At 37.4% G+C, this 17,568-nt stretch overlaps 1 protein-coding gene across 6 annotated transcripts in view; it reads right to left on the bottom strand.

Annotated features, from left to right (window-relative positions):
• SUGCT (succinyl-CoA:glutarate-CoA transferase) overlaps nt 1-17,568 on the bottom strand; it is a 315,620-nt gene that overhangs the window by 34,383 nt on the left and 263,669 nt on the right. The gene's annotated exons all lie outside the window — the stretch shown is intronic.

Raw genomic sequence — 17,568 nt, 5'->3', positions numbered from 1 at the left:
TAAGCTCCTTCAGAACAAAATAGTTTTGCTTTAGCTACCCTATAGAGTCTTAGAAGCAGTACCTCCTCATTGTTTAAAGACCTTGGGTAATTCCAGAAAAAAATAACTATGTCTAATAGACATTGGACTGCTTTCATTTTGAGTACTTTCCTAATTGCGCTGACTTTTTCAGGGTCTTGCTGACATATCTCCAGATGACAACTAACAGAGAAAACATAGTTTTACTCAAGTTTTACATGTCTACATTCAACTTCATATTTTGCTTATTACATAGTGACATTGACTGTCTCTTTTGTCAGATCATTAATTTTTAATAGCTCTGTCATCAGCTTCAAGCCACATGTTTGGGAATCCTTCCCAGCTTCAATTTACATTGCAACACCTTAGGAGTTGGGCACAGGTCAAAAGCATTTTCACCAGGCCATTATCTTCCAAAAGGTATAGTCAGTGTTGTCACACGGCTAAAAATCACAGAGTAAAATCTTAACCTGTCAAACAGAGGTGTTATATGGATGATAGTTTATAGAATCTAGTTTCTATTAGTGCTGACATGCATACATGCAATTATATGTTTTGGGCTTTGGCTAAATGAAGATCCTCAGTTTACTACAAATTTTCCTCAGCAACAATTAGGCATCTGAGTCATTCCCTGAAAGTTTCAATAGACATAATAATGTAAATTCTTGTAGAGTTATCAACTATTTTTTATTACTCTGCCATTATCAAAAACTGAATTTTAGTCATCTCACTGTATTGAGGCATATTTCTGATTTCCACTTCATTTTTGTGTGTCTGATTCCCTGAAGTATAACCTTACATTTTCTGGAAAGGAGAACACACACAGAGAACACTCTCTCCTCTACCATGCTCAGAAAATTAATACCTTGTATATGTAAAATCTCTTGATTGTCAATTTTTTTTTTCTCCACTGGCTGCATTTGCTCTTTGGCTTCAAATACCTGCATCATGAGTTCTAATTCTCGGGTTAAAGTTGTCCAGCTCAGTAGGATTAGGCTGCTGATAGCTTCACCATCCAACTGGAGTCAACTGATTAAGACCTGATAGAACAGTTCTGAAAATAAACAGGTCGACATCGTTCTTCTGCATCCTTCTGTGCAACTGATTTAGCTGGACTTATTCAAGACAACCAGAAGACATCCTTCTTTTAACTGTCATCTCTGTGTCCTCCATACCTATTGCCACTTTCTCTATTTCCTGAGCTACAACACACAGGACAGAAAGTTTTGCTATGCTCTCTGCTTTTTCCATGTTTTTGCTGGGAACCAGACAGGGTCTGCACTGTCTTGTGTATTGTTTCACTCAGTACATACCCCACAACACAACCCTTGCATTCCTGTCCAGTCTGTCTCTGTCCTGTTTCCAAATTTCCTTTAGTTTGTCCCTGTTCTGCACTGATAACACTGTTTTGATCCTCTTGCTAGACAGTTCATCTGCCCTTGCCATTTGAAGAAATTTATCTGTTTCTTTCAGCACTATCCCCTATATGCTGGAATCATTTGCCCCATGTATGTTTCTGTCTCTAATTAAGTGATCTTTTGTATCTCCAAAAGTACATGTGGATGCCAGATTATATAACTGTGAGGCAGGCATATATTGCCCCTTATGTTTCTTGGGTTCAGATAAAAACACAGTCACATTCCTTCTAGGGTCACAGTATACCAAATACATTTATTAGCTGCTATGATGTTTTACATATTATTTGTACCAACTGTATCATTCACTTCTCTTTTTCACCAGAAGTGATAGCAGAAATGTTTGATTATACTTTTCTCATCATTACACTCCCCAGCCAATGTTCTATTCACTATATATTAGTGCTGTCATGCTTGAGTAAGAATTTTTTATAGGGGAATTCAGATTATTAGTGGACTTAAAGTATCATGGCTGCTTCTTTTCTCTCTTTAAAGCTCCTGTTTTGTCTTTAAGTAATTCTTTATTCTTGTTGGTGTCATCTGACTATTGTGTCAGACTGTTCTTTACTGCCTAAGGCAAGCAGAAGAATGCCCCACATCTGAGAAGTCCAATGTACTCTATTACATTACCTGCAGAGATCATTCAATTGCCATTAACATTGCAGCCAAAAGCACACAAACTAGCTGTTTAGTGATTTCTCCATATCCATTTTTCCTCTTAAAGTCAGTGCTTCTCTGTTCCAGCTCCATGTCTTTCTCAGCAAGGATAAAATTTTGAGAAGACCAGAAAATAAGAATCTAATGAGTTTCTCTATGCTGGTAAAGTAACAGATGACTTCTCTACACCACATGCTGCCTCACAATAACTGCTATCTTTATTCTGTGGTGGCTCCCCATTCTCTCCTAAGAAGTATTCCAACAATTTATTTTAAACTAGTTGCTCAGAAGAACGTTTTAACACTTATACAAAGCACTGAAAGCTGAGTGTAAGACAAACTGTAGAAGAATATCTCCCTTGAAACAATAAAACCAAGATTTTGTCATTCAGGACCTTGAATGCTGCAGCCAGAACGTAGGGGTGAAGCCAATGCACAATGTCACTGACTGATGACAGCCCCTAGGACAAGCAGAATAAAAGGGGTGGGAGGTGGGGGGAATCCCCTAAAGATTGCTTTCTTTTTCAGCTATTTGTACATTAGCTATTCTGCCTGCCCTGTAGTTTCTATGACCTCCAAGCATCCCCAGGATTATGAATACCTATTGTTGACTTAATTGGCAGAATAACAAGAAACATCTGCCAAAGAAACCCAGTTTTTTAACCTCTGATGGCCTTGGACACACTATGACTGTGAGAGAGAATAATGCATTTTGTCTCTATGAAAAAGCCTAGAACAGTTCCTTCCATAATTCAGGGAGACATTCCCACCGTAAATCAGAGAACCAGTATATAAGAGAAACTTCATAAAGGCTGTCTTGTTGTCAGGTGCCCATCTAATATAGCCTGTGGAATATATCCATAATTCTAAGGCTAGGCTGGAAGGGAAGGGTAGAATTAAGTTGATGAAATAAAAAGTTACTTCTTGCTAGAAAAAAATTTTGAGGGAGGTGGGTAGACACGCAGGTGAACAGAAGGTCTAAGGAAAATGTAAATGAAGAGGTTTTTAAAATAGAAAAGAACTGGGATAGTTGAGTTGGAAGAGAAGTATAGATATCTAGTCTAACTGTCTCACCACTCTAGCTGTCTAGTGGATGGCTGGATCTGCTGGTTGTGACTGCGTGGAACTGACTCCAGCAGGGTACTGATGGGTAGAAGCCTCATTAAAGCATCTCTCAGGCTCCATCCTTCATGCTTTGCTGTCATCAAATGTAGGAAACAGGGAAGTTCATGGTCAGATCTTCTGAATTTAGATTTCAGAAAACCATGAATAAATGTAGGTTTCATTGTCCACATCTTATTCTGGATTTCATGGCATTCATGAGGCAGAAGCTCTGTCTCGTGGTATAGTTCTACAGCCCCCATCCTCCCCACCAGCAGAAGCTCTGACAGAAGAGACATCTCCTACATCAATAAACATTCCTTACATGAAGAACTGCAGACCAGAAATAGGTACCAACACGTATGGGGGAATAACATGAGCTTCTGCTCCACTCTAGAACTATCAGAGTAGGAAAATATTTCCTGAGGAATGAATAGAACACAGGATGACTGTAAGCTATGAATGTGATAGAGGCAAATACATTCTTGTGTGTCAGGAAAGATATTTCCATAGGAAAGGCAGGCATTGTGCAAAGCCCTAATGAGAGCTCACCTGTACCACTATAAACATTTCTTATTTATCAGGTTCAAGAAAAGTAACTTCCCTCTGGAATGAATGCAGGCAAAAACTAAGTCCCCTGACTTACGGCCTACAGAAGAAAATGACAATTGGAAGGAGCAGTACAAAGCCTTGGAGGCCTACCATCACTTTCAAGAAAGGGATAAATGATTAAGGCCAAGGAAGAAAAGGAGCTATTGAAATACAAGAAAAAATATGATAAAGAACACAAAAACCATTTGGGACTTCTTTCCAAGAAAACAACCTCATCATAAACAGGGTAGTGGCAAATGTTCATTGGTGAATTGGTGGGAAATCACGCATGCTCTTTATATCCCTGCATGCCCAGGGAGCCAAACCCCTGCCTTTCATCTCTGGCATCACCACAACAAAAATATTTATATATGATATAAATGCCCTTATTTACATAGTCTGAAATTGCATACTAATTTTGGCACCAAGGTACAAAATGACAAGAACAATACCTTCCTTAGTTTTTCATTACTTTGAATCTTAAATACTAAAGGCAGAAAAGATTTGATGGGGTTAGAGCTAAGACCTGAACATCTTCCCTAAACACAAGGTAGGAAAATAACTCTTAGAAAGGTTAAAGGGAAAGTTTTACCCTGTGGCTGAAGGGTGTTTTACATCATTTATAAGCATGGCCAGTGGCCATGTTTAACACAGGAGCTGTGTAGCTAGTTTTAGTGGGACAAGGGGATGTGATGGCAATAGCAGCAGGGAGCTAAATTCCCAATTTGTGACAGTCATCTTCATCAGGCAACAAGCCCCTAAGGAGATGAGATGACTCACCAACCCCTGGAGGTGCCTGAGGATGTCAGGCCTTTCCAGCTTGACAGCAGTGGCAGGACCAAGGGAACATCTTGAGGATCACTGCAGAGCTTGCCATCCTCATCCCCTGGGGAACCTGGGACAGAAGTCATATGAAATGGAATGCAGAGATGTTGCCAGGGGTCCCAGTGCTTTGAAGTACCCACTGATGTCCTGTTAGAAAGGATTTTTTCCCTCAAGGTAGATCAGACCAGGGGCATTTGGCCACTCTTGGAAGCCCCTGAGATGGCTCCAAGTAGCCCAAGTAGTTTAGGGTTTGGGCATCTCCTTGAAGGTGTGAACAGTCTGTGAGGCAGGGAGGTGACAGGTTTTGCTCACGTGCTCAGGAAATAGCCAAGCACCAGCACTGGTGTCAGGAAGGACTCTTCTGCTAGAGCAGAGTGGCACTGTTCAGGGCTGCTTCAGTCTCTTTTGGCTCAGTTGCTGCCTGCTGCTTATACCCCATGAAGATGTCCTCTCATGCCCTGCAGCTTGGAGGAGAATGCCTTTTGTTTTAGCCCATGGTGAACTAGAAAGTGTCCCTGGGATTTATTTTATCTCCCTCTGCAGCACTGAGCATGGTCTGTTGTCAGAACTCCTTTGGGCTGTTGGCCATGTACCGCCGGTCTTGTTCCACAAAGGCAGCCTGCATGCTCCTCATCTGCTGAATGAAGCTTTCTAGACTCCCAGAAGAGGCCTCAAGAAGGGCTCCCTGGGGTTGGCAACCATTTATTTGGTGAGCACATTCTGCTTCAGGAGGAAGAATAGAATGGAATGGAATAAAAATAGAATTTAATATAGTTCCGTTTGAAGAGACCTACAGTGATAATCTAGTCCTACATCAGAGCTGATAAAAGTTAAAGCATGGCTTTCAGGGCAGTTCCCAAATGTCTTTTCAGCACCGACAACCATTGAGCACCGACCATTTCTCCAGGAGCATTTTTCAGGGTCTGACCACTTTCTGGGTAAAGAAAACTGTCCTCATGTCATGTCTGAACTTCCCCTGATGGATGCAGCTTGGAGCCATTCCCAGTGTCCTAGCACTGGGAGAGGAAGAAGAGCTCAGCACCTCCCTCACCGCTTCTCCTCCTCAGGAAGCTGTAGGCAGCATTGAGGTCACCCCTCAGCCTCCTCCTCTCCAAACCAGACAAGCCCAGTGCCCTCAGCCACTCCCCAGAGCACATTCCTGCCAGCCCCTTCCCCTGCTTTGGTGCCCTTCTCAGGACACCTTCAAGTGCCTTCACATCCTTCTCAAATGGTGGGGCCCAGAACTGCACACAGTACTCGAGTGAGGCTGCACCAGTGCTGAATTCAGCAGGACAATCGCCTCTCTTGGCTGGCTGGTGATGCTGTGTTTGATGTACCCCAGGATGAGTGAGGTTTGACCTCTTGGCTGCCAGGGCACACCCACTGCTGATCCCATTGAGCTTCCTGCCAACCTCTTCCAGCCACTCCTCTCCCAGTTCAGACTTGTGTCTACTCCATCCCAGGTGCAGAATCTGACATCTAGTCAGTCTTGCTTTGTTTCATGTCATTGGTGATTTCCCAATGCTTCAATCTCTCCAGATCCCTCTGCAAGTCCTTTTGTCCCACAGTAGAGTCAGCAGCACATCCTAGTTAGGTAGAACCACCAAACTTATTCAGCGTGCATCAGCTGCAGCCTTCAGATCACTGGCAAAAAGATTGAACAAAACTGACCCTAGAATTGAGCCCTAAGGAACACCATTGGCAGCTGGTCACCAGAGAGATATTGCCCTGCTCACTGTAACCCGTTGAACACTGCCATTCAGCCTGTCCTTCACCAAGTGCACATATTTTAGTGTTACTCTACACACTAAAGGAAGGAACACTCAAGGGATAACATACCTTCACGTAAAATTACTTAATTCCTTCTAACCCAAATGGACAGTGTAAATGGCACTATCAGCATATCCTGTTGTGTAGGATCTATTGTAGTATACAGTATACAGAGTGTATGTGTCCACATTATAGACATCTGGGACAAACTAAATTACTGAAAAAAAAAATGTCAGAGAAACTAGGGTGGATGTGGAGGCAGTGAATGCTAATACACAATTTTAGAAAAACATGGAAATACCCATAAATTTAAACTTACCTACTTTTTAACAAAAGTAATACAAAATAAATTTCAGCATCATATAGATAATATAACCATAATGCATAATATGTATGGCTTAAATCCATCCTTTAAGCCTTTGAAACAGAAGTACAAAGGAAAGAAAAACTACAGTTTTGCTATAGTTTCCCTTTATTTTGTCAATAGATGCAAGACTATTAGAAAAGATAATTTGTGTCACATCCTCTATGGTGAGTGGTTATATGAGTACTTGTACTCCGGTGCAAATCTTAGTAATTTGTATTTTTTTCCTGTTATATAGCTCTCTGATAGCTGCATAGATGTGAATCCATTTGATCACCTGGGGTTTGATCACAGGCTGAATGTTACCAGTGGAAGAAGACAACTTGTGAGTGAATTTTATATTCACTGTATCTTAAAATTCAGGGCAAAATCATTTTCTCAACCAACATGTCTAGTTATTTCACAGTTTCAGTATTTAGGAAAGACTGGAAATACGAGACCTGTGGAAGAAACCAATCTATAATCAAAAGCTGTGTTTCAAAGGGTGAGTTGTACACCAATGACATCTGCACCCAGACATAACTCTGGAATTGAATATAATCACACTCCTGCCTGAATTGGTGTCTTTGGGTAGGTATTGTTAGTTAAGTAGCTAAAATCTGCAATGAAATAGTAATAGGCTATTGTCCCAGTATGAAGAGCAAACCAAAATACAGTCCTTCCTCAAAGTGCAGTTCAAATGTCCTGGAAAGAAATCTCCAGGATTTCTTTCTTTTTACAAGATAGGAGATGGTAATGGTTATATTATTGAAATATAATATACAAAACTTAATCTTAAAACTACTAAAAACTCTTGTGGTAAAGACATTAAGCACTAGAAGACAGAAATTTCCTAAATTATTATTGAGCTTTCAATCTTATATCTTGGCTTTTTAAAGAGCCTCTACAAATGGATCCTTTTAATATTTCTGCATAATTATCAGTCACTATATTTCAAAGTGTACCATGGATTGGAATCTTTCATTTTGTTTTGCATATACTAGCTTCCCTATTTTATAGTACATTTCAGTTGATTGCTTAGAGTAAATTTAGAAAAATTATATGACAAAGCTCCAAATAGAGTCTTGAAAAAAGACCACAGCACTTTTACTTAGGACATGTCTTACTGCAAATAAGAAAACATCTGTTCAGTTCATTCATTCTGAGTTTAAAAAATATCCACCATTTACTAAGGCATTTAACATCAACAGCGTATTTACAACAAATAATCAGAGTATATAAGTTTCCTCAATGTACCCAGTATTTGAAATCTGGTTTATAAATAATTTATTTTTTTCCTGGCTTTCAAATTATTTTTTCTTGGATATCAAAGATAAGTAAAATTGCCCATAAATAGTGTTCAAAGATAAGCAGGTAAAAATCCAGTATGATACCAAGGATTAACTTTGTTTTCAACTACAATAATTTTCTTTATACAAGATTTTGTCAAAAAAAAAAAAAAAAAAAAATAAAGAAAAATGTTTATATACCAAACAAAAACATTCAAATTTCTGAATTTTCTGAATCACCTCTACTTATAAATTATATGCACTGTAATGACCTAATTCTTCTCTCTCTATAGTTTAACACCAAACAACTTCCTTGGTTCACTAATGCAGAAGAGTTTATTCACATTTATTTATATTCACATGAGATATACAAGTCTAATGGATAATTATGTTATTGAAGTATATTATTATATTTCATTGTAACTGGTGCCCAGTACAAGATTAAATTCCAAGAGTAAGATAAGACTTTAGATTTATAGCTACTAAATACAATCAATGAAGCATTTTGATTCATGTCTGTGTACACTTGGGGAAAAAAATACCAATCCATGAAAACACCTGAAAATGAGAAGTCTATACTATGCCTCAAAATATAGCAACTGAGTGAAAACTTCCTACATACAAAAAAACCCAAAACTACAAATAAAAAAAATTTAAAAGTAAAAAAGTAAATTAAAGTTCATGGAAATGGTAACATTGCCTCATTGATATTGTTGGTGGGTGATGCTGCTTTGAGTGGTGAGTTTCTAGCAGTGAGAATCTGAAAGTCATATTAAAGTAGTAAACAAGGTATTGCTTTCTTCTTGAAGTCAACTGGAAGGAAGATTCCACACTAGCTGACATTTTGAAAAGCTTAAAATCTGCCAGAATAATAACTCTTAGAAGGTGAATGGCTTAACTGGAAGATACTAAGGGTTTTCTATTAAATTCTGAGCTACTCCCCCAGTTCATCTTGTTTTCCTCCAGCAGGTTTCTTCTCTACATTTTCATTCTTACAAAAGTGCTTGAAGGGTATGGTAAAGTGGTCTCTTGCAATCTAACACTGCCAGGCAGCCATGTCAAAGCTACATGTTACCCATGTATTCACTCAACACTTTTAGAGGCAATAAATGCTAGAGCATGGTATCTGAATCTACAAGGAGCAAAAGGACAGGTCAGCATTTCTGATGTGGTTTTTTTTCCCTCAGGAAATCCAAGCAAAATTGAGGAGTAGGAAAGTAAGCTATTAAAGTTTACATTCAGCTTTGAAATAAAACTACTAAATTATACAGTGGGGACATTGATTTGTGAGTAGTGAGGAAGTCAGAAAATAAAACTTTCTTTTCAGTAACTACAACACAAGTCCTTATTCCATCCTTTTAAGAAGGTACCGAGGGTAAATACTACCAGGACAATGATCTATGGCACTTTTTAATATTTTCTAGCCCCCTATGTATGAACAAATGTGAAAACTAGAATGTTTCAAATTACAGTAGAGCATTCGTCATAGTCACTCATATAGGGATCTATTTCATAATCAAAGCAATGCAGCTTAATTTTTTAGCACTAATCTTGTGATTTCTTTAGAATACTAGTAAATTGCTATGAGTCTATACAAGCTTTCATGTCTGTGTTTGGGCTTGAAATAGCAGATGTGTGCATGAAGTTGTGTGTTGTATAAATTGGATGACTGGAATTGGGTACTTGTGCATCATCAGCCTTAAAACTTTGCCCCACATGTTTATAAATCGTACTGCTTCTTTTCACAAATGGGCCTCATTTTCTGTTCCATGAGATGTTACTAAAAACAGACTGCAAAGAATATTAAAAAGCTTGTTCTAATCTGCAAACTTCTGCTTCATTTCATCTCTGCATCTAGTTGAAAACTGATGAGGAACACTCCACTTACACACAAATCAAAATTTAATTTTTTTCTATTATCCTGCCAAAGGCACAATCTCTAAAGAGCTCTAATTCAAAGCAAGGAACTCACATTACATTTTAAAATTCATTAAGTTATCAATTTCATTTAATAGATTATTTATTTGCTTTTTGTATGGGTAATCTGCTTTTATTTTCTCCTTTCAGCCTAATTTCAGAAAGCTAAACAGGGGCTCTGTATTTTCTTAGGGAAGTCTTTTCTGTACCTTAACAGAATTCTGTGACAAGAAGATTTTCCTAATCAGGTCTCAACCCAATGCCTAGTGTTTCAACAGACCCTGGATTAAGCTAGTTCACATCTATTCTGTCTTGGTTTAAACCTTTTGCGCACGGTGTTAGGATGGACAAGATAGTTTTATTTTCAAAAAAAGGTGTATCTTTAGCAATTAGAACAAACTGCAGATAATGTTTTTTTAACCATTTAGTCAAGCCTTTAAAGACAGGTGCAGATATTTGGCAAATTTTCCATCTTGATAAGTCCTCTTGAGGACTTCTGAAAAAGATAAACTTTAGTCAAACATACGTGAAAGAGTTAAATTGATGACATTCTATGGTCAATGTGATAAAAAGGCAAAGCACGTGACCTAATGGCCAGTGCTGACCACAAAATTGCTCAGTCTAAATTCACAGAAAACAGGGTAAGCCAAATCACTCTTACCACTGATGGGAAGGCAGGGTCAAGATGACATGGAGGAAAAACAAATGAGGATTAGTCTAGTCAGTGTCCTAGGGATTAAGTAAAATTGTCTAAATGTTTAAAACATATTTTTACATTTAATAAAACCAACCCTTTCTTAACTGACAGTAGATTCCTTTTCTTATCCAATAATTATTAAAGATCATAAAGATATATGAAAAATTTATGTGTGTTGAAGTAATTTGGCTGTTTTACAATACACCCGAGGCATGCAGACATTTCTTTATAATCACACACCCTGAACTGTGTGAGCACCTGGCTGTGCTTGTTATGGAGTGAAGGTTAAGGAACTACTTTCTAAGTTATTGTTATTTATAAAGAAAGAATTGGGAAACACATTCAAACAGAAGAAAAAAACACTTCATTTTAGACGAAGTTGAATTCTAGGACAATGACACTGATGGCAAACTCATTAGTTCATTTAGTTATTCAGTCAATACTTCAGCTTTCACCCCTCCCTCCCCCCACCATGTGACAGCAATGAGTTACTCTTAACTCTCCATCAGAATTATGTCCAGTCTAAAGAAAATCCTAGTATATCTTAGGACATATGGAGGAAAATATAAAGAAACTGTTCTCTGGTAACTAGAAGTATAATTACCAATCAACATTCAATACTTCAACCACAACTTTACTCGACTTATTATGTACAGAGCAGGAAAATGTCCCCACTTGTCCCCTGAAAAAATTTTATTTTTCCTCCTTATGTATCAGTACCAGATCCTGGAAAAAAATATGTGATGCAAGAAAAACAACTTTGATAGTCAGATCCTAAGGACCAACAAAGAAACCTAGGGTCTGACGAGAGAAGAGTCTGGCTCAGAGACCTTGAACAGCAGTACTGGAGAGCCACTGCTTGAGTGACACAGCCAGTACTGCTACTCAGTTACTTGTGACTGATGGAAAAGTCTTCCACTATTTCTTAATTCCCTCCAACAGCTGAAGTCCCAGAACTAGGTAAGAAACGGCTGCCTTTTCTTCCTGAAAACAACTTTTAAAGTATTTACTGTGGCACTAAGACCATTCCAGAGGGTATAGCAAATTTTAAATGTGTGGTAGAAAAATATTGTGGAAACATATGACAGAGGAGCAAAAATATTAAAAGACTTGTTATTTATGTTTTACTATTAAATTATTCTTAAAAGATTCCAAATTAAAGCATTATTCATTAAAAATATGAACTAGCCTTTCTACATAAACCTGAAGCAAATAACATATTCCTTGCCATTCCCACCATCTCTTTTCTGCTTTTGCAATCAGTATGAATATACTGTTCATATATTTATTAAATTTAAGTGTTTTGAGGATAGCTAGGTGAGCTGTCATACATTATTTGTGTAAGTTCCTGTACTTTTCATGGACTTCTCAAAATTTAAATCAGCTCTGTGAATGTAAAAGACATAAATAGTCAGCCCTGATGACTATAAAAGGCAAATGAGGTAACAGTAATGCTGGTGAAGCTGTTTGTCTCCAATGTACCATAAATAGTGAAGTGAAATTAAAATTTTTCAGTCAACATTGGTTATGCACATGCATGCATGCACATACACAGACACACACACACGTGAAAAAACACCTGATGACAAGCAGACAGGATCAGAAGTTCAAGAAAAGGATCTTGAAAAAATTGTTGAGACTTTTATGTTGTTGTTGTTGTTCTTATATTGAAGGATCTCTTAGCTGCATGAAATAATGGATTGGAGTACAGACTTCCTTAATTTCCTGCAAACTTCCTCCATGTGGAAGTCACTTTTCTCTGCTTTATATCTGGTCCTGCTGAAGCTTCCTCTACTACACTTACATTAAATGGTCAAAAAAGACAGCTTATATCACTAACAGTAATATTTGCTCTCTGTATTGAAATTCTTTGATCAAATACAAACCACAGTTGTTTCCTTAACTATAACTAATCTTCCACGTAAATGAAGAAAATAGGTATAAATACATACATAACAAATATAAATAAATATTAAAACAGAATTTTCCCAATAAATTCCTTCCCTGAGGAATCAAATAGTTTTCAACTATTAACCAAGATCCAAAAATCTGCAAACAAAAAAAAAGTTTGGTGACACAGAGTGATTTGTCCAATGTTAAGGAAGAAATCCGTGGCACAATAGGGAAGTGTGGCACTAAGAGTAAGAACTGTGGCAATAAGAAATCTGTGGCACTAATAGTCCTATTAGATTTCTTTCTTCTTTGTCTTATTCTTTAAAATCATTCTTCTAAGAGATTGATAGCAATTAGTCTCCATGGAACCATGGAACCATTTAATGAATCATACAACAGGAAAAGCCTACCTCTAAAAAAAAATTCTTTCCTGTTTCAGTAGTATATTTGTAATGCACAGTGACAGAAGACCGGAAAAAGGGACATTTCTCCTGAGTGGGTTGATTAATTAACTTAAGTTGCCTGAATTCAGTCCAAGAAATCTATGTCAAGGAGGAATCCTGCACAGTTTTCCCTAAGTGAGCTTGGAGTAGTCCCTCAAACACTTTATTTCAAGAGCACAGAAGGAATTTATGAAGCCAGGTATGAAATTGGCCTTTCTGAGCAATAAAGTAATCCTTGATGCACATCATGAGCCAAAGAACAGGCATTGTGTTTATCAACTCAGGAAATGGGGATGAGAAGAACATACAACACAAACATTATCAAAACTAAGAATATTTGTTTTGTCTGGAAGAGGTGATTTACACAATTTCTACAGTTATATTGTTTCCTGTTTGATCAGAGATGATTCTGAAGTCTAGGCTTTTATCCAAATCCCCAGTTTGCTAAGGCTTAGAAGGGGTCAGAAATGAAATTTAGTTCACAAAGGTTCTTGTTAGTTAATAAATTCTAAAAAGTTTAGTTTGCTAGGGACAGCTAAATACATCATGGGTTTTTTATTAAAAAAATATTACTAAAAACATTGTTTTGACTTTAAAAAATAACTAGCAGTCTTTAAAAGTCAACATTAGAGACTAGATAATCCAGAAGCTGGGCGTATTATTATCTGAGTTTCCTAAAACATCTAAGTGGACTGTAATTGAAAAGGTTTGGGAATGATTGTATTGCATCCATTAGTTTTTTCTATGTAATCAATATGTGTTAGGGGCACCCATTGTGCTCCATATTGGCACTCAGAGTACTCAGTGGCTTCCAAAAATTCACATACTACCTACCACTCCTTGTAAAAGTCCACTGCTCATTGGCAAAGCAGTTCAAGACTAACCCAGATGCTAAAACTTGTTGAAATTTTGTCCATTCACTTACCTGTAGTGTCTTTGTGCCATCCACTATCATCTGCAACCTGGCACTGTATAAAACATTTTTTTTGTCTCAAAGAATACTTTCTGTGCTCTACATTTCTCATTTCATTAAAGTGTAATTTCTCCTTCAGATCTCTGTAGAAAGAGCTAAGCACACCACAGCTGAGGAGGAGGTACTGAAGTTAATCACAGAATAAGAACATAATCCAAGTTGGAAAGGTCTTCAGGAGGACTCTACTCTTACTTGGATAAGGTCAGTTATGTCCTAAGTCAGATCAGGTTGCCTCTGGCTTTACCTAGCTGTTCCTTGAAAATGTCTCAGAACAGAATATGCAGATCTCTCTGGGCAACCTGCTCCAGTGCCTGGCTGTTGTCATGATGAAAAAGATTTTTATGTTGTACAGGCTGAATCTCTCTTATCCATCATCCTCCCACCATGCTATGAAGAACCCAGCTCTTCACACTGATAATCTTCCTGTGGGTACTGGAGGGCTTCTGACAGGCTCTCCTGAGGCTGCCTTTTCCCTTGGCTCTACATTTCCAGCTGAGGTGCTCCATCTTCTGATCATCTTTGGAGCACTGCCCTGAACTAAAGATGATTAAGTTGCCTTCAGGTACAGAAACAGAAAAGATTCATTAGTTCAGCCCTACAGTCAGATGAACCAGTTCTGGCAAGAATGACTTAAGCAAGGCTCTCTCACAGGATTGCACATTCTATATAAGATATGTCAAGTGTATGTGTATGTCAGTTCTAGAATAACATCATGACATGAATATATGGAATTATATAGGTGCAACATTACCCTAATGAAACCACTGAACTACCACAGAACCATATTTTTCTCAGAATGTTCTCACAATCTTTTATAGAGTCAATTTTAAACAGACACAATGAACTTTCTTTTTCACATTCATTCTTGAATCTGAGATACCTTGAGATACTAGTAACAGTGCAATGCACAATATATTTGTACATAGACATTTTTCATGAATACTTGAAACAAGAGATATCAAAATGCAAGGTCTCTTTCTTTCCTACCATAAAGATACATTCTGAAAAGAAAAATTACTAGAAAACTGTTCTTTGCAGTACAACTTCTCCCACTCCCTTTTCACCAGTACAAAATGCACTTATCAGCACACAGTATACCTTAGGCTGGGAATCACAAAAAAAAAAACAAGGGGGAAAGGTGAGGAAAAAAACAAATTCAATAACCATATCAAAAGACATTTAAGCAAAGGAGGAATATTAATTACCAAGTCCAACATTAAAAATCTAGCCTACAGTAATATTAATATCAAAATCTCTCAATTTGTAGATCTGCAAGATCTACAACAGAGGATTCATACACGTATTTGAATTAACTCTCAAACTGGGGACATGCCTGGAGAAGGACTGCTGCAAATCAATATGCTAGACACAGAGGCCACCTGTAATACTTGGAGCTGAAATCTGCCAGCATGCTTCACTTAATAAGTGTCTGTCACGGCACTCACAACTTGGCAGCGAAAGTCAGACCTCTGTCAAGTGCCTCAAGTGTGATGTCCAATTCAATTACTAAAGGACACATTAAAATCCGGCTTATATGATTAAGAAATAACAGCTACCTATTTTTATTTTGTGATTAGAATCTCCCCAGTCTCTTTAAAGAAAAACATTTTCAGCCTATTCAGTTTCAACATTCACATTAATAAGTTAATTTTCCTTAATAAGCAATTTTAGATAGAAACTGAAAGCTTAATAAACTTGTTCTCTACTAAATACAAGATACTAAAATATAATCATATTAAAAAAAAACCTTCTATTTTTAACTGTCATTGAGAAGAAATTATCTACTGTAGGTTTTTTTTGCACACTCTTCCCTGTATTCTTCAGATATATCATTGAGCAGGACAAATTCAGGGTACTTCTATTACCTATCAACAGTGGCCAAATTCACTTTAGTTTTGGGACAGAGTAATGCACTGTCTTTTCAGTGATATCAATAGGTCCATTCTGCTCACACTGCATGAGTGTTCTTCCTCCTCTCCTCCCCTGTCTCTCCCCTCCTTATCCTCCCATGCCAGGAAAGGAAGGAATTCTACTTTTCCTGCTCAAATATCCAATAATCATTTCAGCCATCTGTTTCAATACAAGAAACTCTTCATAGAAGTCCATCTAAATGGCAAACCATTAGAGACTAAGATGATTTATTTTAGTTTAGTGCAGTGTCACTAGTTTAATAAAATAAAAAATAACTAAGGATTTGGGAAGTACTATGGCTTACCTATGTAAAAACTCACTCTCTTGCCAATACATTCTATCGCTGCTGACAGACATTAGAACATTCCTTTCATCTCTTTCCTCTTCTTGCAGTTTAAGCTATCCCCTTAAGGAGTATTTGCTTTCTCTAAGATAGATTATAAATTGTATGCAACATGAAAACCTTACACACTTCCTCTACCATCTGTAAGGCTTTTATTTCTACTTCTTAAAAAGGAATTAAGTCAAAAACCTTTTATATGTCTTTTCATTTTGGGTAAATAGACCAGGATTACTTTGCTGTAAGAAAATTAAAAGAAAATTATTGCTTTTTCCAGATATGTGCATCTAAATAAGAGAAGCATTTTTTAATACAGTCAACCAAACATTCAAATCTACTGAAAACAAACGTGCAATGGAAACTGTAATAAAGAGCAAATATGGACCATACACATCCACACACACAAACATCCCCTCCATTCATGACAAAAACAGGATCTAATATGGGATTGGTTTCTCTCAAATAATTCTTTCTGCATCCAAGTGTGATTCCAGGATGTGCAAATTAAGCAAAATGTTATGGGTCAAATTCTTCTTAACACTACATGTGCTCAAGTCAACTGAGATTGATGGCAACGGGATCCAGTGTCAGAGGGTGGAATTGGCACAGAAAATCACAAGGTAAGGAGCTGTTCTTATAAAAATAGACATGACATAGTGCTTTGAATGGAGGAGAAAACAATTCTCAATGTGGCCTGGGAGAAAGAAAAGCAGAGAGAAGCAGAAAAACTGACTACAATAGCTAACAAGTTACCAGATAAGGATCAACTATCAAAACCAAACAACTGCAAGAATCTGTATGTTCATAATGGCTCTGGTTGAACCTAATCCCATTACAAAACTGTGTCTAATGGAAGGAAAGCTAGACCAGTTCCTAATCAATTTAGAGCTGTGAAGAGGAGAGACTAGTTTATAACTTTTGTATATACTTCTGTATTCTTTGAAAGTACAAAATAGCTAGTTAAGATTTCATTATGCAGAGCTTCATTAAGTCTTCAGTACAAATTTTCCTTTTTCCTCCTCTTCATCTCCTTTTTTTTTTTATTTTATTTTTCTTTTAAACAGAAACGTTCCTAAAAGAAGCCTGGGTACCTTGCAAAATCAAACTAAATCAAAAACAGATTCTCATATTTGTGTAGACGATTTAGCAGTAACATTTCTAGCAGTGGGAGTTTGCAAATATTATCAAATTCATGTTCATGTTATGACAACTGACGGATGGAAACCAGAAGCTATTCTGACACACGTTTTAACCCATTTTTCTGCTACTGGAATGACTGTGAGCACAAATGTCAGCCTGGTTAAACTTTTATTTGAGTGAAATGTGAAGATGCATCATATCCTCAGCTGAGTTCCAGAACCACTCAGGATGTCATGTAACATTTAA

This window comes from Cyanistes caeruleus, chromosome 1 (assembly GCF_971803275.1).
Source record: "Cyanistes caeruleus chromosome 1, bCyaCae1.hap1.1, whole genome shotgun sequence".
Classification (NCBI taxonomy): domain Eukaryota; kingdom Metazoa; phylum Chordata; class Aves; order Passeriformes; family Paridae; genus Cyanistes; species Cyanistes caeruleus.
Note: the sequence above shows the minus strand (reverse complement) of the source record. Positions and strands in the feature narration are given on the sequence as shown.